This window comes from Triticum dicoccoides, chromosome 4A (assembly GCF_002162155.2).
Source record: "Triticum dicoccoides isolate Atlit2015 ecotype Zavitan chromosome 4A, WEW_v2.0, whole genome shotgun sequence".
In the NCBI taxonomy this organism is placed as follows: domain Eukaryota; kingdom Viridiplantae; phylum Streptophyta; class Magnoliopsida; order Poales; family Poaceae; genus Triticum; species Triticum dicoccoides.
In genome coordinates, this window is record NC_041386.1 from 121873727 (window position 1) to 121896972 (window position 23246).

Consider the following 23246-nt stretch of genomic DNA (forward strand, 5'->3'; position numbering starts at 1 on the left):
TCAGGGGGAAACTTTTTTTTGCAAAATACGGTGGCCCGTCCGGTGGGTCCATGCTGTTAGGTGGAGGAATAATTATTTTCCATGTAATAAGGAGGCACTTCCTTATTGCCGTCGTGGACCCAACTGTTAGCCTCTCCACGTACAGTCCACGTCCGATGAAAGCCGTTCCTTGACCACGTTGACCACGCTGCGCCGAGAGCACCAGGGCGGTGGACGACGGCGAGGCCTAGGAAGGGGACGACGCGGAGCCAGGGAAGACGCAACAGTGGAAGCCCGCGCGGAGTGGGGTACGAGGGTTCACTGGTTCGGCTGCGTTGTGAGGCTGCCGTCACCGCGGAATAACAGGGGGTGTGGGTGAGTAGAGGGATGGCCTGGCCAGCGGTGGGAGTAGTAGGGGGCGGTGAGGCCTCCGCGGCATCACAGCCGGCCACGGGAGGCAGGAGTGCGTGGCACGACCGGCGCTGCTTTGGGCGGCTGGAGCAAGAAGACCAGAGGTTGAAGAAGCACTACAGCCATTTGATAGACATCGTACGGCCCTGCAGCTAGAATCGTTTATATTGACTAAGTTGACAAATCCCTTGGTACACATCAACTTAGTAGGCCCACAGGTCAGCCTCCGAAACGGTGCGCCCTAGATGTCAGGGGGAGGAATCATTTTTTGGGCGGCTGAAGTAAGAATATCCGAGATTGAAGAAGAAGCACGACATCCATTGGATGGACATCCAATGGCCACAACCGCCAGAACCGTGTGTTGTTGACAAAGCCTTGCATACGCGTCAACTTAGTTTTTTAGGGGACACGTCAACTTAGAAGGCCCACAAGTGTGTGGCAGAGAACATATTGCCCATTTGCAATTTGTAAGAATGTAAAAGCCATTTTTTGTTCTAATGGAATTTACTATAGCCCATTTACAATTTGTTAAAAGTACAACCCATTTTTGAGCTAGGACAACGATTAATAATTCCAACCAACCGCTCAAAACAGAATTAAAAAAATCCCACATTTTTATGGGATCCGAAATATTTTTATCCGAAATTTCTAGTCAGATTAAATATAATATCAAAATAAAGTTGTATTATGTTAAAATCCAACGAAATATTGCGCGCGCAACAAGTAATGAAATTAAAATTTTCAAATTCGGAAAATAATATATTTTTAAACTAATTACGCGTTTGGTGCATTTTTTATAGTTACTGCCCAGTTATTATAATTACATCCCATTTATTATTTCTTAAAATCCATTTTCTTGTTAAGCCTAATGCATACCTCCTAGGAAAGTTTGCAGCCCAGCGGGGCGGAGAATAACAAGTTGACCCGGATATTGTGTACAACTGTCGGCCCAGTTGCATTGTTGATGTTGAAAAAAGGCCTGTGTAGTATAGTACAACCTAACATGGCTACTCAGCCCACATTCATCGACGCTGGAAAGGCCCAAACAAAGCTTCTGTACAACTTTTTGAAGTCACTGACCTCAATTAATAACTTAAGAAAAAAGTTAGATTAAAGTGGAACCTAATTAAAAGCTATCACGAGCAAAGAAATAATTCAACAGGTCCCACTTGTGTGTGTGTGAGGGAGAGAGAGAGACCCATCGGTCGATGCTCGTAAATACATCTTTCAGCCATATGCATTGCTGATGCTTAGTAAAAACTTATATAGTTGACACAATCATATAGAACATCATAGCACACTGAACTTGCATACAAAAATTTCACGTAGGCGGCACAATCGAGATGGAAGCAGTGGATCGCTATGGGTAGGGCTATGTTGAAACCAATGAACTCGTACATAACGGTTCATCGTCTTTATCAATGACATGGAAATATCTTAAATGTTGTGCAAATAAAATAGACAGACAGTACAATAAGTTCTTCTAGCACATTAAGTTGACGTACAACCCTTTCTAAAAACAGTTCAGCTACAAAATTAGAATAGGTCACAATCAAATGTACTGGCACATTAGTGCTTCACACGCATAGCTCGGATTTAACTAGTATTTGACAAGATTCAGTTGTTACCTCAAATTAGAGCACATCCAGGCAGCCAGCCCTGCCTCTTCTCCCAAAGAAGCAGTGGCCTCTGCCGCGCGATGGAGTAGGCCCTGTGCCATCGATCATTTCGAGCAACACGGGGAAAGTCTGACGTTGACTCCTATAATGGACGTTGTCGGTGTCAAAACCGGCAGATCTCGGGTAGGGGGTCCCGAACTGTGCGTCTAGGCAGATGGTAACAAGAGGCAGGGGACACGATGTTTTACCTAGGTTCGGGCCCTTTTGATGGAGGTAAAACCCTACATCCTGCTTGATTTATTCTTGATGATATGAGTATTACAAGAGTTGATCTACCACGAGATCGGAGAGGCTAAACCCTAGAAGCTAGCCTATGGTATGATTGTATGTTGTCCTATGGACTAAAACCCTCCAGTTTATATAGACACCGGAGGGGCTAGGGTTACACAAGGTCGGTTACAAAGGAGGAGATATACATATCCGTATTGCCTAGCTTGCCTTCCACGCCAAGTAGAGTCCCATCCGGACACGAGACGAAGTCTTCAATCTTGTATCTTCATAGTCCAACAGTCCAGCCAAAGGATATAGTCCGGCTGTCCGGAGACCCCCTAATCCAGGACTCCCTCAGTAGCCCCTGAACTAGGCTTCAATGACGACGAGTCCGGCACGCAGTGTTGTCTTCGGCATTGCAAGGCGGGTTCCTCCTCCGGATATACCACAGAAGAGTTCAAATAAAGGATAGTGTCTGACCCTGCAAAATAAGTTCCACATACCACCGTAGAGAGAATAATATTTCCACAAATCTAATCTGCTGACACGTTTTGGCTTGACACGTCTTGTCAAAGCAGAGATCGTGTTCCCCTTATTACGGGATTCTCATCAATACGGACGTGGGTAACCCAACCGTGTCTAGGACACCTAGATTTTAGGCAAGTCCCAAATGGCCACGGGGAGGACGCTTGATATTCACCCTCTTTATAAAGGGACAAGGCTTTTACTTTTTTCCTCCCGTGCTCAATCGAATCCTTTCCCCGCCTCGAGTTCTAACACCCAAAGCCTAGGTCAGGTGCTTCGGACCTTCGATCATGTCCGGATCTAGCCTCCAGGGCCGGTGGATGCCCTCCTCCGTCACGGAAGAGGATATCAAGAAATTGAGGGAGGCAAGGTACCTGACCGTCGAAGTCTCACATCGGCTGCCCGCCCGAGGGCAGGTCGTCCCTACTCTTGAACCCAACGAAGATGTCGTGTTCATCTCCCACTTCCTCCGAGGACTAGGCCTCGCTCTGGATCCCTTCATAAGGGGTTTGATATTCTATTACGGGCTTGATTTCCATGATCTAGCCCCGGATTCCTTTCTCCACATATCGGCTTTTATTGTCGTATGTGAGGCCTTCCTCCACATTACCCCTCACTTCGGCCTGTGGCTCAAGACCTTTGATGTGAAGCCGAAGACAGTCGAAGGGTAGCATGCAGCGTGCGGAGGCGCATTAATAAGAAAGATTGCAGGAGCTCCGTGGCCAAAAGGTTCCTTTCCAGAGGTGTCCGTATTATGGCAACAGGAGTGGTTCTACATCATCGCTCCCAGAAGTGCCAAGTGCGTAGCTCCTCCCGCCTTTCGCTCGGGCCCTCCACCACAACTGATGTCATGGATCAGCAGGGGGCTGAGCTGGGGTCCAGCCAAGGATGTGCCGATATTGCAGAGCTGCATCCGGGATCTCTTCGAGGGAGATTTTAGTTTGGTTATGGTAATGCAAGTCATGCTGGTTCGTCGAGTCCAGCCTTGCAAACGCCGGCCCCTCCGCTTGTGGGAATTCAACCTAGAAGGACCGCGCACTATCCAGAATTTCTTCGGCCTGACGCACAAGGAGATGTATAAGTCATTCTTCGGACCTCAAATGGAGTGTCCGGATACTACCGAGGATGTGGGCCTGAGCAGCAACCGCACTGCCGACCAAGTAAGTAATCCTCTAGCCGAACACACCGTCTTTCACTTATCATGACATCATTCTGAGAAATCGCCCTCTGACTAGGATTGGCTAACCAAGGCGAAGATGATTCGGTGTTCGGCCCCCCTTCCTGAGGGTTTGGACAATCTAGTACTGGAATAGATGCTCGAGCCAGCACCTTGCCTGAAGTCCTCAAAGGGCGAAAGCGGGCCCCCATCGCTACCAATTCCAACCGAGGGAATGAGCGCCTCCGTGAAGGAGGATAACCAAGGGGACGATTCCGACCTTCTCTCGCTCTGGGGAAGGAAGAGGACTACCTCTGAGGATCCGGAAACCAAGGCTTCCAAACGGGAGAAGAAGTCTCCAACAAAGGGTCCTGCCTTGGGGGGTGCTCTTGCCGCACAAAGTCCGTGCGGGTATCAGCCCTCTAACGAGCCGTAAGTGTTCAAAAAATACTTAATAGTAAAGATATTTTACCTTACTTCCGAGGAAAATAACCGAAGCGTTTGTATTGCAGTTCGGATTTTAGCCCTTCTCAACAGAGCTCGTCTTCAGGGGACCTTCTTCCGGAGATGATGGAGAGCGAAATGCCTCCCCCGGACTCCCTCGCTCAGGAAGCGGGCGACCTTGAAGTGTCGTCACAGAGGGCCTTTCCGAATCCGGTGAGGCCAGAAGATAATCCTGTAGTTGCCCGAAGTCCCCAGCATTCGGCTCCTGAAGAGGGTGAACAAGAGAGTCTGGCGCCGTCTAGTATGCGGTCGGACGTACTGAGTGATCTGTTGAAGCGAGCGACCATCCCGGAAGAACACCGTACGTTAATGAGTACGGTGATGGAAAGGATTTCGTCCACCGAAAGCGGGTTGCATGACGCCTTTATGTGTCTACTAACGGGCTTTGAGGTACGTAAAATGATATACCTTTGTAATAGTACCGCACATTTTTAGGTGTGCCCTCTGTAGATAGTAGCCCCCGAGACTCTGGTTGTCACTGACAACGGCGGCAAGCAGAGGATCGTAGTCCCAGGTAATGACCATACCGCTTTAATGTGCAGGTAGTGGAAGCTCCAGTGGCTAGCCGGACTCATGAGTTTGCCGAACTAAAGCGGCAACTGGATCCGGGGGATGTCGACATCGAGCTTGTTAACAAGAGGCTTGATGAGGCACAGGGTAAGCGATATTTTCTGGTGAATGTCAAATAGTCAGAGCAGCGTGATGCCAGTATCTTTAATATTTTGTGACTGCAGATGGAGCTGCCACCGTGGAAACCCTTCGGGCGGAACTTGCCCGAGCCAAGGAACAAGCAAGAAGTAGTGATGCCGCTGCTTTGAAGGCAGCCGAAGAGTTAAGAGCCGAGAAGGCCGTGCATTGCGAGAGCAAAGAGAAGATGGCCAAGATGGCCGTAAAGTTAAAAGACAATGCCGACCGTTGCTAGTTCCTTGAAGAAGAAAACCGAGCGAAGGCAACAGACCTTGAAAAGGCCACGATGGCGACCAAAGACACCCGCTCTGCCATGAGAGCGAAGGAGGAGCTGCGTGAAGCCGGTGATATTGTGGCTGGGAAGCCCTTTTTACTGCGTAGGAAGTTCGGAGATCTACTGTATGCCCCTCTGGATCGGCTGTGGAGTTTGGCAGACGCATATCTGGATTTGACAGCGAGTGTTGTCGATGCGGCCGAATACTTCCGAGATCAAACAGATCGTGAAGTGGACAAGCTATTCTGGTCGCAGTTTAACGTTCCAGAGCATCCGCTTCCACTAACTGATCAGCTTGCCAAATGGGCCAAACTCAATAGATTGTCCGGCCTCGCCATGAGATCCGTCGTAGATCATCTGTGGCCGGAAAAGCCGAAGCCGAACAGCTATTTCAGCTTAGTGCAGCAGTTCCTTGGTGTGGTGCCGCACATCAATGCGATGAAGAGGTCGGCGTGTATAGAAGGCTCGCGGATGGCCCTTTCCCATGTCAAATCATACTGGGCGGAGATGGATGCCACCACTGTTGTGGCGCAGGGTTCGGCCATAGGCCGAGTGGCTGCCGAGCACTATTTTGAAGAAGTTCTTGAGGGTGCTCGTTTGATAGAGGCCCAGTGCTCGAAGAATATTATGTTTGAGTGACATGTATTCCCATTGTAAAAACAATGTTTTATTGAATTTATCAAGGCTGTATTTATACTTGTGCCCAAAAGTATTGTGATGCCTCATGTGCGGCCGTTTATGTATACATGTGTATAACCTGAAAGATTGCAGTCGTCGGCTTCAGCCCCCACGCATAGAATGCGGGGGTGTTCGCAGAAGATGCTTATTCACACTTAATCCAACGTCTTGGTCCTAATAAGGAGGTGATAGCGCAGCGAACTAGGCAACCGAACTATAATGCTTTAACACTTTCACTTAGCCATAGGAGTTTGACAGTGGGGCTACTGTATAGCCCCTAGTGGCTCCGCACTCACCTGAGTTCGGGGTGCGTACATGCCTGGCCGGGAAACAGCCCTTCGTTAAGGCGGAGGAATTCTAAGATTCCGATAGGTCATCGAGTGGTTGACCAGTCTCGCGCTATATCATGACAGTTAGTTTTCGGCTTTCTCTATTGAGGTTCTCGTCCAGATGAACCAGGGCACAATCACAGTAGTTCTCCTGGTGCCGCCTTAGCCGATAGAGCGGAACATAAGGCAGCAAAACACAGGAGTCGGGCAAACCCAACATTTGACCAAAGACATGATTCGGAGCTGATGCATATAAGGCCAAACTCGCGACGCCGAACACTCCCTAAGGTATTCGGTCTTTATGGTGTGAACCAGGCCTAAACAGTGCCCTTTGTAAGAAGCCCCTAGTGTCCAGGTACGTGCATTGTTCTGGCATGGCCACATGCCAAGACGTCAGCATCCTTCTCAATTGTACTGAGAATCCGAGGGATGTGTATCAACAAGAGACAGTAAAAAAGGTTGATGCAGGGTCTTAATCTAAAAAGAATCCTTTGGACGGGTCCCTGCTGCACGTCTGCGCCTGTGTCTCTGTTGTGCCGTATTCTGGATGGGTGTAGCATGATGGTCGTCTATAAAAGAGAGGAACTTAGGTGAAAAGTTGTCGTGCAAAAAGGTAGGTTTAAAGAAACCATGTACAATTCAAGATGAGTAAAAATTGCCACTTGTCTGCGCGCATTAAGCCCCTTGTATTTGTAATAGGGGTGTGGTCATCAAACCTGTATGAATTACATATAGCTGCGCCGGACTCGTCTAACCGTGTCCGTGGTCTTGACGGCCTATTGAATGCTTTAGTTGGTGAGGCCGTTTTAGTGTGCGGCTGTCAAGGCAGCCGCACTCTCTTCCGCACGCAGGGATCACTCAATATTTCCATTTACTATAACGATGCCACGTGGGCCGGGAATTTTAAGCGTGAGGGAAGTGTAATGCGGTATTGCGTTAAAGTGAGCGAAAGCTTCACGTCCAAGAAGTGCTTGATGGCCACTTTGGAACGGAGCAATGTGGAAGGTTAAATTTTCTCTATGGAAGTTGTCGGGGAAGCCGAATACAGCCTCTAATAGCAGGGAGCCCGTGCAATGAGCCCCTGGGCCTGGCGTTACTCCTCTAAACGTAGTATTGCTGCGGCAAATTTTCGTTGGGTCTATCCCCATTTTGTGGATTGTGTCCTGATATATTAGGTTTAAGCTGCCCCCGCCGTCCATCAGGACTCGTGTGAAGTGGTATCCATCAATTATTGGATCTAATACCAAGGCAGCCCATCCTGCGCTCCGGATACTACCTGAGTAATCCTGATGGTCGAAGGTGATTGGTTGAGACGGCCAGTGGTAGAACTCCGCGGTGATAGGCCCTTGGGCATGTTTATCTGGGAGTGCCACATTGCTTCTCCCCTTTATCATGTGTAACACGTTTACTGTTTTGACCTCTGGTGGAAATTTCTTCTGTTCCCCAATGTCTTGCGTGCGAGGCTCATCCTCATCTTCGCTTGGTGTATCCTGCCCCTTATGTTTGGCATTGAGCTTGTCGGACTGCTTGAAGACCCAACATTCTCTGTGGGTGTGATTTGCAGGTTTATCGGGGGTGCTATGGATCTGACATATTTGGTCCAGAATTTTGTTTAAGCTGGACAACTCGTCTCTGGCGCCTTTAGAGGGCGGCTTTTGCTGACCTGGCTAAGAGCTTCTGAATCCGGCGTTTATCGCTGTGCTCTTCTGGCTGTCTTCTTTATTCCGGCGCTTATTATTTTTGCTGCATCGTGATTTCCCGTTTCCGTCTCTAACTTCGGACGTACTTGGGTCGCTGGTGCTGCATCGGGCTAGCCAGCTGTCCTCGCCTGCGCAAAAGCGGGTCATGAGGCTTGTTAATGCGGCCATTGTCCTCGACTTTTCTTGGCCAAGGTGTCTGGCCAGCCATTCATCTCGGACGCTATGCTTAAAGGCTGCCAAGGCTTCGGCGTCCGGATAGTCGACTATTTGGTTCTTTTTAGTAAGAAACCTGTTCCAAAGCTTTCAGGCTAACTCTCCAGGCTGTTGAGTTATATGACTCAAATCGTCCGCATTCGGACGTCGGACATAAGTCCCTTGAAAATTCGCCCGAAAAGCGTCTTCAAGCTCTTCCTAGCTTCCAATGGAGTTTTCGGGGAGGCTTTTAAGCCAGTGCCGAGCTGGCCCTTTGAGCTTGAGGGGTAAGTACTTGATGGCGTGGAGATCATCTCCTCGAGCCATATGGATATGGAGGATATAGTCCTCAATCCAGACCCCAGGGTCTGTTGTTCCGTCGTATGTCTCTATGTTTACGGGTTTAAATCCCTCTGGAAATTCATGGTCCAGCACCTCGTCGGTGAAACATAGGGGATATGCGGCACCCCTGTATTTGGGTGCACCATGGTGTTCGGATGTTTGTTGTGTTGCATCGTATGCTGGAGCGCGCTTGCGTGGTTCATAAATGGATCTGGTTGTGCCGTCCTTTTGATGCGAGCCCTCGTGTGGATCGCGTATTGGCTTATGTGTGGCGTTGTTTGCCGCTCTATGTTGGCCGTGAGGTCGTCTATCCGGCCGAATGGCCATTTTTGGTTGCGGGAGATCTAAGGCCTCCTCGTCGAATTCAGGTAGCAACTTCCGCTTCGGGTAGCTCTTGGTGTGGCGATTACCGCCGTACTTTGCCGCTGTGTTGAGTACTTTACTCCATCTGATTCTGAGTGTGTCTTGCGTAGCCTTGAGCCTTCGCTTCTACTTTTTTAGACTCCTTGCGGTGGCAACAAGCCTTTGATGGGCATTCTGTTGCTCCGGGTGTCTGTCTGGTGTGATGTCGTCCGGATTATTATCTTTGACAAAGTCGGGTTGTTTCGTTTGATTCTCCGTGTTGCCGTGGTCCGGCGATTGTTCACCCTGCTCTAACGCTGGGTTTATATGATCGTTGTTTCTGCCGAGGCGGGATTTGGGGCGGCGCTTACGCCGCTGCTTTGACTGCTTCTCAAGGGGACAATCCTTCATTGTGTCCTTCCGTTCCTTGTCGTCGTTTTCTTTTGGTGTGTCCACCATATATACCTCATGTGATGAAGTGGGCATCTGGTGCCCTGTGGGCAGTGGTTCATGTTCGTCTCCTGCATCGTTGTCCATACCATTGATGTCTTCGGAGTCGAAGTCAAGCATGTCGGTTAAATCGTCGACAGTGGCTATGAAGTGGGTGGTGGGTGGGCGTCGAGTTTCTTCGTCGTCCACATCCCAATCCTGCAGGTCATAATCCGGCCAGGACTCTCCTGACAAAGAGAGAGACCTTTGAGAATTCAGCATGTCGCCGAAGGGCGAGTACTGAAAGATATCTATGGCAGTGAACTCCATGATCGGCGCCCAGTCGGATTCGATTGGCAGGGGCGCGGATGGTTCAGAGTTCGGAGGAGAGTCCGGTAATGTGGAGTCACGACCCTCTCGTAGGATAAGGTTGGTATTCGGCTCGATCGCCGTTGAAGCTGCAGCCTCCGCGGCGGGGTCTAGCCACCCGCCCTCGGTCAGCGCAGTTGGCTCCGAATTAAAGGTCGGAGCGGATGTGGGTGCGGCCTCCAGGACACTGTTCGGCCGCAGAGATAAATCATGCCCATCGTGACAGTCCAGCACACTCGGCAGGGGCTCGAATCCGTCGAAGATCAAGTCTCCGCGGATATCGGCCGTGTAGTTTAAGCTTCCAAACCTGACCTGATGGCTAGGGGCGTAGCTTTCAATCTGCTCCAGATGGCCAAGCGAATTGGCCCGCGGTGCAAAGCCGCCGAATACAAAAATCTGTCCGGGGAGAAAAGTCTCACCCTGGACTGCATCGCTAACGATGATCGAAGGAGCCATCACGCCTGATGATGACGACACAGAGGAACTCTCAATGAAAGCACCAATGTCAGTGTCAAAACCGGCGGATCTCGGGTAGGGGGTCCCGAACTGTGCGTCTAGGCGGATGGTAACAGGAGGCAGGGGACACGATGTTTTACCTAGGTTCGGGCCCTCTTGATGGAGGTAAAACCCTACGTCCTGCTTGATTTATTCTTGATGATGTGAGTATTACAAGAGTTGATCTACCACGAGATTGGAGAGGCTAAACCCTAGAAGCTAGCCTATGGTATGATTGTATGTTGTCCTACGGACTAAAACCCTCCGGTTTATATAGACACCGGAGGGGCTAGGGTTACACAAGGTCGGTTACAAAGGAGGAGATATCCATATCCGTATTGCCTAGCTTGCCTTCCACGCCAAGTAGAGTCCCATCCGAACACGAGAGAAAGTCTTCAATCTTGTATCTTCATAGTCCAACAGTCCGGCCAAAGGATATAGTCCGGCTGTCCGGAGACCCCCTAATCCAGGACTCCCTCAGACGTCGTTGATGGACCCTGGCACCAGCGGCGGCGGCAGGACTTCGATTGATGGATTGACCACTTCTTCGACATGCACGAACACTCGATGCATGTACATCCCTAACGTGGTCCGCAGCGGCCTTGGTGGCGATGAATAGTACAACCCCGGTTCCTGCACCGGTATCTCAACACCAATCACCTTCGGTATGGTGGACGGCTTCTTCATCCATGCCATAACCGTCAGAGCCCAGCTGTCTAGAGGAACAAACATACTTACGAGCTCACCTCCAAGGTCGTTGATAAGCTCATTCATGGACTCGTTGTTCCAAGCACGTCGAGGCATGCCGTGGAAGGTAAGCTTTGTTAAAAACTCAAGCTCAGAGGGCACCAAGCCCCATCCTGGGTGCCATCGATCAAAGCTCACCAGCGCGCCATCGCAGAACAAATGCGGGAAGATTCGAACACACGACTGCAGTCGAAAGTTGCCCGGAACCTAACGAAGAAATCAGCCGATGGCGGACAGACTTCGATGAGAAAGTCACTTATTTGGATGCCGTGCGCAATGCGAAGAGCTTTGACAAGGTCGTCTGGCGAGACGGGAGGCCGGTCACCGTTGATGGTTACCATCAGCACTTTTCCGGCAAACTGGTCGTCAAGCGCCGCCATGCCACTGTTGAGCGACAACACGCAGCGACCGAAGGTAGGACGGACCTCAAGATCTCCGGCTTGGAGATCCGCGTTGACCGGCGACATGATAGTGAGCTTGAGTACAAGGACTAAAGGAGGGGGATTTGGGGGAACAGGAGTAGGAATCAAGATTCCAGAGGTGGGGGAGGGGCGGGAGATTGGGGATGAAAAGGTAGCTTCAATTTCGAACACACGCCAATATGCTCTTGGCGCGCAAGCACACAAAAACACCGGTGGCGCCCACATGTCGGCCTAAGAGTCCTTATTCTTTCTTTTTTGGAGAGCCCGGCCTTTTTTGAGGATCTTTTGAGAGCCCGGCCTGAGAGTCATAATTGACCTGTTTGGCATTGCGTTACTACTCGGCCCATATTCAACTACACCTCACTGGCCCAAACAAGTGTACATCATCGAAAAGACACCGAGCTAAAATTATATAACTTGAAAAAAGGAGATACACTCTGAACACTAGAGAATGGTGATGCCCTCATTTATCCCACCAGTAGTTTGAGACAATAAACAGTTCGAAACAACGATATATACAACATTCAAACGCTGACTAGTGACTACTACTGACATAAACAACAAGACATGATAGTTCATAAGAAGTCTTGCTACACCACCAAAACACACCCATCTACAGCGCTCAGACTCTCATGATCCAGACAAGAATGACATTCTAAACAGAGCCAACTATTACATAGCAAGAGTGACATAGACGAGGATGACCAAATGACAAGGAATATGCATAACAAAAGAAAGAACTACCCATCCAAAACAAGCAGCAAAGACAACAAAGTCATTCGAAGAGATGATCCAACACCATCATAATTTGCAGCCCCGCTTCAGCGACCAATGATCCGGAGACACCGGTACTCCACCCTTTCGACGCAACAGCCCAATTACCTATCAACCTGAAGGCTTGAACCACATCACTTTGTCATTCTCACCTTCTTTTGGTTGCAGGCTGTATCATTGACAATCAGAGGAGTTTGCTCCCGAACTCCTCGGGCTTGCCGTATAGACACAGTTTTCCATAGCAAACAGAGCCTCTCTGCCATCAAGGTCCTTGCCAGTGATGATCTCCTGGTTAATCGGATAATTGAGTCTGAGAAACAGAGAGTGTGAACCAAGGCTGTTTACCCGCCTCCAACTAAAAAATCCTGAAGGCCCCAACAAGCTGGTATCCTGCTCATAGACGTAAGAGCCACTGTTCGGATACTCACGTATTTCACGGTGCTTGTATACAATGGGGTTTTTGCAATATAACTTTTCCGGCTCATGTGTCTGAATGATCATCAGTCTTTTGTCATCGTCTGATGAGCGAAGAACCAGTTGTGCTTCCCTATTTTTGGCAAAGGTGGTGTGATTACAAAGGGCAGTAACTATAGGGACACTGCATCATATCAAAAAGGACAGACATTGTTAATGTAAGATCAACGTTGTTCAGAGTATGAGTAGGATAATGCAAGAAACATCATTGTTAATGTAAGATTAACATTGTTAATGTAAGATCAGGATTGATATGTCCATGTTGGATCTGGGAGGAAAATACAGGTAAATGTATACTGGGTTCGAAAATATAGAAGTGCCATGCATGGTTATACTCATGTTATCTCACAATCGATTCTTCACAGGAAACTACCATGTCATGCATGTTATGGAATCATGTTCTGTCCTCGCAAACAAATTCTTCAAGGTAACTAATAGACCATGCATTGTTATATACTCGTGTTCTGTGGGCAAATTTTTTGTGAGGATATTATTCTAGCCATTGATTGCCGAAGGGCGAATATAGGTATGTACACATGTTAATCATTACATGATTTCACTACTTCCAAATATAGAGTTCTCCATATGCACATTTACTTCCCTAATGTATGGTTAGATGAAACCAACAGTGTGGTGCATGTTTCTACATCATGAAAATGAGGAAACTAACATGGCCATCGATACACACTCATATTTAGTAGTAGTATATAGATTACTGTAAAATAAGGAGAATATTCATATATTCCTAACCGTTTGATTATTTAGGGGTACAAATTGGCTGTAATGACATGATCACAATCGCATGAATTAACTCATTCCAAATATAGCTAATTTACGGCTTCTCTAATACACTGCCATAGTTCTACTCAAATTCTGCTCAAACAGGGATATGCCAATCATCACAAAAAGTTCAAACAGTGTCATGGCGTCATCATTAACAAGAGATGGAAACAACTTACACGCACCGTCCCAGCAATACGTGGTGCCATCTGCTTTGTCGATCGCGTAGATGATCATTGTGTTCAATAGCATCACAGAAGTGTGTATCAGCTTTGACGATGATCCACTGCGAGCTGAGTTGTCTCCAACTAAAGAAGGCACCAGCGTAAAGATAGGCGAGTCCGTGGTCGAACAAGGCAATTAGCTTGAAGTCTGCGTAATTCGCATGTCGTGTGGGCACTTGGCAGATTACAATCTTCTGCAAAACAAGGTCCGTTCAACTGACGTGGTAATCTAGATGACTAGGACCGCGATGGTAAAACTCTATATAATCCAACGGAGGAAGGATAATCTCATGGGAGGTCTGGAAGTTCACGAGCACCAACTTTTTACTGTCTTATCTGAAGGCAGCCATCCAGTGGGAGTTCATGTCAACCCAGTACATACCTGCCAAGAAATTTTGGGCGATGGTGATCGGATCAAAGTTGAGGGAAATGATGTACGATGACCCACTACATACCTGCAAAGAAGTTTCGGCTAATGGAGATCGGATTGAAGTCGAGGGGCATCATGTGCGCCTCCATATCATGGTGAGCTAATCTCGCAAGACCAGATAGGAGCAAGCAGGGTGTCTTGAAAAGCTTTGGCCTCGCTTCTATGATGGCCGTGTGCATGCCCCTCGAGCATGCAGCCAGCCGCAGGGCGCTCAACATATCCATACACGAACAACAGAGGTCGAGGACGTCACTGGGGAGATTGCTCTAATCGCGACTCATGTGGATCCTACGCGGTTCGCGTTCGGCCCTGGTGGAGTTTGGAAGGTGGGGTTTTTGGGGGCTTGATTTACGGGGGAGAAGGCTATCGGTGCTGGAGCGTCTAGCAAGGGAATAGTGGTACTGGGGAAGGCGAGTGAGGCGAGGATATGCGGGGGCACAGTGAGATAATGAAGAGTGACCTTAGGGTCTCCGGCGAGATGGAGATGGAGATGGAGTGGTGCTAGGGGAGAGGGATACGAGGGGAGGCATGCTATACATCGGCGGTGACAGTGACTGCACAGTGCACAAGGTGAGGCTGACTTTGGTAACCCGGACACGCCGCCTGGACTGGTGTCACCTCGGGCGCAGGGTCTTGTCACTTCACTATGAGGACCGGATGAATAATAGTATTTTGACCATCAAGTGTACCACAGTTGTATTACTACTACTAGTAGGAGTAGTAGGAACATGAGTACACTCCCGTGCTAGCATGCCTCTGGATTCACTTCATCCTCCAGCTATCATCCATATTGCAAGCAGAACCAAATTCTCGTGCAGGCGGAAGCGCGAAGAAGGACTTTTCTTTTTTGAGGATAACTGCATATTCCTTAACCATAGTAGGAACATGAGTAGTACTCCCTCCGATCCTCTTTCGTCTGTGCATAACTTTTTCAGTATTTCTCTAATTAGTCTGCGTATATAGACTTTTGCATGCGCCCATTTCCCTCCATGCCCCACATTCACAACATTAATTAGCGTACGCATGAGCAGCTGCAGCCCCACTCTAGCCAATAAACTGTAGCATGCAAGTGGGCCACTTTGTGTGCGTGGGAGAGAGAAAAGGCAACCGAAGAGCCCGTCCAATCCATTGCATGCAGCAGACAAACCACCGCACCTCTCCTCATGCATGCGCATAACTTCTCCCATTTATTTCTCCACCGGGAACCGATTTCCTTGGCTTTTTCACTACTCCTTGATCTTCATTTGCATCCAAACCACACTGCATTCACATTGTTTTAACCTCTTCACATCCTTCTGGAGTAATTCTGAAGCCCCTATAAATAATCATCTTCTTCAGTTAGATTAGCCATCTAATCCTAACTCTCCAAACCATAGCCCTCCGGTCCAATGGTTCCAAATGGCGAAAGAGATCGAGATGCCGGTTTTTAGCGTCCAACATGTCCTCGTCGAAGGCTCGTTGAGCATAGTTGCCAGTCACCGACCACCCGTGGGTTGTTCGGAAGTGGATCAACAATGTATCCAACTCCCTCCAAAAGGTGGAGATGAATGTCATCGGTCTCGACACAGAGTACACGGAGCGTGCCACTGGGAAGATCCAACGCGCCGTTGTCCTTCATTTTTGCCTCGAAGATGATGTTTTGGTGTACCACATCATACATGCGCCCTCCATACCAGGTGAGCTTCACGATTTCTTGTCTCAGGAGGACATATACTTCTGTGGGGCAGCCATCGCAGGGGACAAACATAAGTTGGAGCCGTACAACCTTGATTTGAAAATCATCGCTGACCTACAAACCAGAATAAAAATTCCTGTAGAAGATTATGATAAACCGACACCATCCCTATTCGACATAGCAAATTTTGTGCTAGGAACAAATCTTCAAAAGGGTGATGAGACGCTGGCATTAAGGTCGTCTGGATGGGAGAATTATCCCTTGACGTACGAGCGGATAAAATATGCTGCCCTCGATGCCCGTGTGAGTTTCGAGATAGCTGCAAGGTCCAGAGAGCTTGTTGTGAAGCCGTCTCCCACAGAAAATGAGAACAAGAATAAGAAGAAGAAGAAGAAGAAGAAGAAGAAGAAGAAGAAGAAGAAGAAGAAGAAGAAGAAGAAGAAGAAGAAGAAGAAGAAGAAGAAGAAGAAGAAGAAGAAGAAGAAGAAGAAGAAGAAGAAGAAGAAGAAGAAGAAGAAGAAGAAGAAGAAGAAGATGCTGCACCAGCAGCAGGGCATTATGGATGGATGAACTATTTCCTCTCTTGTAAAAAAATATTCCCTCTCTATGTATATTGATATAGATGGACTATTTCGATGGTGTGCATGTCTTTGGAACAAGTAGTAGCATGGGTCCGCTTGACTATAAGGAACTATTATCCGCCTAGCTTTCTCCACTACTCCTTCTAGTGATCGGTATGCAATGCATGTGTCCGTAGACATGACAGCTTGTCCATGGAAGTTCAACTACGGCGACCATCACGTTTCATCCACAGCCACTCGCGATTCCCATGACACCGCTCCAACCCACGGCACCACGTCCCCCGACGTGCGCCTCACCCCTCTCGGCCGCACCGCCCCTCTGCTTTTGTGTGCATGACATGTGGGCCACCTTAAATGCAGCGAGCATCAAGTTTCTACCACAGCCACACGTGATTCCCACGACGCCGCACGAACCCATGACACCACACGTCCCGCACCATCGAATTTTCATCCAGCAGCTGTGACACATTTTGTCCTGAGAATCGGTCCTCAGCTGGAGTACTTCTGTACTATAGGTAGTACCCGCCGGTGTGGCCATCTACGCCTTGTAATGCCCCGACGCCCAGCTGTGGCACCCTCGCCACGGCCACGCCACCACCGGCCAGTTCATCTCGAACAAGTGAGTCGCGAACCACACCACCACCATGAGAATTATATGTGGGCCAGCCGCATTTAAGGTCTGCATATCATTGACTCATAGGCCGGGCACTAAGCCACTAAAGTTTAGTCCCGTGGGCCCCGAGAGGGGAATGTAACTCTTGCGGCAGGCCTTGTGGTGCTCCTGTAGTACGAGCTCGTGCCAAACCCGGAATTTGTTTCTTACTACTATCAACTACTAGTAAGGTACACGTGCATTGCATGCATGAGATTCTGGTGGTTTGTGCATTATGCTTCTACATGTGGAGTCTTCTAGATTCTACATGTGGCAAAATCTGGTGGAATGTAGATGATATCCAACAGCCAGTAATGCTCAGATTTGCCATCTTTGTATCATCGGATTGGCTTCATCCAATGACCAACTTTCAAAGTTATGGTTTGGTTTGCAGCCTAAGGTTGCTACGCCTAATCTTAGGCATGCCGGCATGTGTTTGGTTCATTGCTACACTTGTGGCTTGCCACACTTTTGTAGCTACATGGTCCACATGTCATAGACTCAACTTCTTGCCAAATCTTGCCACCCTTGTGGTCGCCATTTTGCTAGCCACATTTTTGGTGGCAGACACACTTTGCGTAAGCTTAGTTGTGGCAATGTTAGTCATGAATGAAGTTCAACCATGGAGTCTCCTAGATTCTACATGTGGCAGAATCTGGTGGAATGTAGATGATATCCAACGGACAGTAGTGCTAGGATTTGCCATCTTTGTACCGTCGGATTGGCTTCATCCAACGACCAACTTTCAAAGTTATGGTTTGGTTTGCAGTCTAAGGTTGGCATGCCTAAGCTTAGGCATGCCACGAGTGTGTTCGGTTGCGTTCTCGTCTCAGCATAGTTGTTCCCTCTTCATGCATGCTCAACTCAATACCCCTCTTCGTGTATGCTCTCTTCATGCATGCTTCTAGTGTATTTGTGCTAATCTAGTGTGGACTCATGCACCCTCCATACACTCTACCAAACACCCAAAAATGGGCCGAGAAGGGAAATCTTGGGATCATGCACCCTTCATATACCCTACCAAACACACCAGGCATGTGTTTGGTTCATTGCTACACTTGTGGCTTGCCACACTTTTCTAGCTACATGGTCCACATGTCATAGACTCAACTTCTTGCCAAATCTTGCCACACTTGTGGTGGCCATTTTGTTAGCCACATTTTTTATTTCAGACACACTTTGCCTAAGCTTATTTGTGGCAAAGTTAGTCATGAATGAAGTTCAACCATGGAGTCTTCTAGATTCTACATGTGGCAGAATCTGGTGGAATGTAGATGATATCCAATGGCTAGTAGTGCTCGGATTTGCCATCTTTGTACCATCGGGTTGGCTTCATCCAACGACCAACTTTCAAAGTTATTCACACACTATATATGGGGTATAGATATAGATGTGTCGGCCCATTGCAAAGGATCCAAAGTATATCTGTTTAGTGGAGTGCACTCTAAACACATTATCTATTTATTTTTCTCTAACCTTTCGTAGCCATGCATCCAAGCCACATAAGCTTCATGGGTGCCCCCCACATCATATTATTCATACTACGTTGACAGAAAAAAAGATAAATCACCCAAAACAAGATCTTCCCGTTTTTTGTTCCTACGATGTTGTGCCTTGCACGTAGCTACTAGTTGTATAGTGGTAGTACTAGTTGTATAGTACAAACTTGGTACTAGTAGGAGCAGAGTAGTACGAAATGCTCCTACTCTATCAACGAGCCCCATCTGACACCAAATTTCTTGGCTTCCATGCTACAACTAGATCTTCCCCTCGTTTCTGTTTTCCAACCCGGCAGCGGGCGGGGTGCGGTTTGCCAATAGTCGGTTTGCTCAACGGCGGTCCCACATGAAAGTGAAAATGCTAGGCAACACGCCTTCTAAGCTATGTGTCGTGCCGGACAGGCCGTTGAGTACTCCCGATTCCCGGGCGTGTGTGGGGGGAGTGCGACGCGAACGCAGCAGACCTTTTCCTTTTACTAGCAATGTGCCCATGCGTTGCGACGGATCCAAAGTAGTAGAATAGTAGTACTTGTTCACAAACTTGAAAGAAATCACTCTTGTTTTGATATACTCCTAATATATTACTCCCTCCATTCCTAAATATTTGACTTTTTAGAGATTTCAAATGGACTATCACATACGGATTATATAGACATATTTTGAAGTGTAGACAAATATTTAGGAATGGAGGGAGTACTTTTCACTCAAAATATATTTCTCAGGCTGTTTTGATGAGGTGAGGGAGGGATGTGGTTGCTTTCAAGTTAATAAGGGGTTTTCTGCAAATTGGAGCAGAGAAGTGGGCTATTGTTGCAAAAATGCCACAACTTACCTCACAGCCGTTAAATGCAGATGTAATGGTAAGAAACGACGGATGTCAGACACACCACCATCACCAACTGAGTCTTTTATAGGAGTACACATTTCCCAGGCTGTTTTGATGAGGTGAGGGAGGGATGTGGTTGCTTTCAAGATAATAAGGGGTTTTCTAAAAATTGGAGAAGAGAAGTGGGCTATTGTTGCAAAAATGCCACAACTTACCTCACAGCTGTTAGATGCAGATCTAATGGTCAGAAACGACGGATGGCGGACACACCACCATCACCAATTGAGTCTTTTATAGGAGTAGGAGTAGAGAAAGATGTATAAATTGTAACATTTTGGTTCTGCTCCTTGGCATGATTGATAGATAGAAATAACGATTGGAAACACTAGGGCGGGGCTATTTCCGCCAGATAAGCAGGGTATGTAGTAGCTAGGTTGGTGCATCGTCGGTTTGGTCACACGCGGTCCGACATGTTCTAGTGTTTCTAGCAAGATGCCCGCGCGTTGCACGAAGTTGATGGAAAAGGTAAGCATAACTTATAAAATGATGGATGGAGTACTAGTTATAGTGACGCATATAATTAAGCAAAGGGATCGCACATGTCGGTATTGACTGGAACGAGAATGCAACACCACAATAAGAATTAAGGCCACGATGATGATGCTATCATAGTGGTGGTTACAGAAGGCAAGAAGAAAGATGCATCCATCAATGTACGACCTCCTCCTCCTCAACTTAGTGCGTCGGGCCACCGGCCGGCGGCTAAGGAGCGACGACTTTTGTGGCGAGTTCGAGGTGCTTCTCAGCAAAGGCATCCAAGGCTTCCAGCCGGTTGAGGAAGGCCAACATCATAGCATCCTCACTGGCCTTGTAGATACCTATGTACACGATTTGCTCATACACGTGGATGTGTAGGTCGACGAATTCTTGCAGAGCGAGGCGCCTTGCGGCGAGCGTGACCTCCAGGTGGAAATTCTTCGTGGCGTCGACGGGCAGTCGTAGGGCCACCAGTGCTTGAAACAGGTTCCGGCCATGGAGGCCGATTAGGGTGGCAGGCAATGAGGAGCCCGGGCGCGCGGGCTGGAGGAGTACAGCGATGTCGTCCACGAGCTTCTTGAGGACGGTGAACTTGTTGGTGGTGGCAACGATCATCTGGTCCAACTGAGAGTCGTAGTTGGCGTCGATGGCGGCCATCCACCAGCCGGTCTCCAACACCGTCTGGAGACAATCCTCAGCGCCATGCCGCAGGCCGACGTTGTGGACCATCTGGCACAGCCGCTGGCCGCTCGCGCACATTGCCACCGTGGGTCTGGAGTGAGCTCTTTTGCCCTTAGTATAGGTGCTTAGGTGCGTACGATGTGGAGATGCATTGGAATGGAGGGACGCCTTTATATGAGGGCAAACCGTGTTGCGTTCACATCGTGCAGCCTCTTTTCCCGTTCCTCCTCCCATTACTTCCCTCGTGCATTAATTGAAGGAGGATGCATTGGTCGTTCAACATTTTGGGAACCGCTACTCCCTCGCTCGTCCGCATTAAAGCTGTATCGGGAACTGTGCCACCCGTTGTCAAATCGAATAGTACTGCGCCACCCACTGCACGCCCGTCTGAACATGCCTCCTCGCCTCCATCAAACCCCTCAGTTAAACCCGCATGCAAACCGAGAAACCTACTCCAGCCACACGTCCGTTCATGAGCGGGCCGGAATTAAACGCAACACCGGCTGAGCTCCTCCCGTCCGCCCTCAGTTTAAACGAGGCCAGACGCTGGCCAAGCTCTTACCGTTCGCCCTCTATTTACACGAGGCCCGACAGACAGCGGGCAAGAATCACACCCCTCCGCCGCCCCCCATCTCCGCCTTCACCATTTTCTCCACTCTTCCGATGGCTTCCGAGGAGCTGTTCTCCGGCATATTACCCGACTGGGTGTACCGCCGAGCCCTCCAGATACGGGCGAGGCCGCTCGGTGCTTCACCAACCTCGCTTGGCCCGACGGAACCAGTTGCCTCCCCAAGTAGGCGCGTGGTTCAGCAACTCACCGCTCCAGTTTAGCTCGATGAGGAGTGGCGAGTTGCTCCATGCTAGCACGGTGGCGAGCACACCGGTATGGGCGTTGTACCGCGCCTCCCATGTCTGTGGGCGCACCTCCTGTGCCTGCGGCAGCGCCATGCAGGTAGAGACAGAAGACGGGTGCGTGGACAGTGACGAGTCGGTGGCCAACTTCTCCCTGTCCGCCGCCATCATCGAGGAGAAGTAGAACATGGGAGGCCGCCGCCACTTGGGTCCCATGAAGGCCACCGCCGAGGTGACGACTGCACATTCAGGTGGTTTATTTGCTTCTTCGTCTCTTTCGAGGACCTTCATCGACCCCACAAAGTGTGTGCCGAACATGAGGAAGACAAAGGAATCCGCGAGCGGCCATTTATATTATGTACTCCCTCTCCAGCTGGCGGGAAATTTTTGTTCTAAGAATGGATAAATTGTATGTATCTATAACTAAAATAAGTCCAGATACATCCATTTCTAGGACAAGTATTTCCGGACGGAGGGAGTATTAATTATACCAAGATAGCCGGATTGGCACTGCTTAGTTCATGTAAATGTAATGAAATCCATCATGTTTATATGAAGATCCGACTTTTTATACGAAATCCTTCATGATTATATGAAATCAGTCTATGTTTGCATGAATTTCATTTGGTTGGTTTGAGTTGTGAAAATGTATGCCGCTGGCGTTTGATGTCGTCCTCTGCGGAAGGAAACAGGAGGAAATTTGCCGGCTGTCGTTGGAGATGCTCTTATGCTGGAAATAATAGAGTGACATCCAATCCATTTGAGTTAATTGTGTGTATGATTGTCCCTCTATAAAAAGTTAATTGCATGTACAGTGTACACGTGACTTGCAGGGTGGCTACAGCTTCGTACAGAAAGTTAAAAAGAAACAAGTCCATCCTTAATCTTGTATTCTAAGTACTCTGTGGGTTCCACTTTTAGTACAGTAGCAAAAGAAGTATATATTAAATAAGTAATATATAATATAAAAATATAAAGTTAAAGATAGAATTCGAGCTCATGTCATCACGTTGCGAGCATCCGGCGCTAACCAGTCCATCACATTTTTGTTGTAGACAATGCTGCTGATATATCTCCATGTCTACTCTTATACTCCATCCGTTCCTAAATATTTGTCTTTTTCAGATTTCAAATGGACTACCACATACAGATGTGTATGTAGACATATTTTAGAGTGTATATTCACTCATTTTGCTCCATATGTAGTCACTTGTTGAAATCTCTAAAAAAGATAAATATTTAGGAATGGAGGGAGTAGAAAACAGAGTTGGTGATGATGGTGTGCGTGTCATCCTACAATATAGGCCGTCGGATTTATATCTAATGGATAGGAAGTAAACTATGGCAATTTTGCAAAAATATACCCACACCCCTCTCCACGTTCGCAAATACGGCTTCCCTCGTTCATCCTTTTCTCTTACAAGATAAACTACTAATACAAATGCATCTTGATGTTCCGTGCAACGCATGGGCATCTAGCTAGTTTCTTTTAAAATAGTTACTGTGATAATTGGATTGAAGTGATATATTTTATGTCTGTCCCAAATGATTTCGAATTCACTAGTAGTAACAAAGAAAAGGTTGCCTTGTTAATTAACAGAAAACATGGTGAAAACTATCACATGAGGCCGGTAAAAATGAGGCACACTGGGTTCAGCGTCATCATCACTACAGCTGTGCGCGCGTGAGAAGTCTACATATTGAGGGTGCTACTAAGCGAGGCAGAGAGACACAATGTTCGAGAGAGAAACCAATTGACGGATCACGATCAGATTGAGTTATCACCCTTCT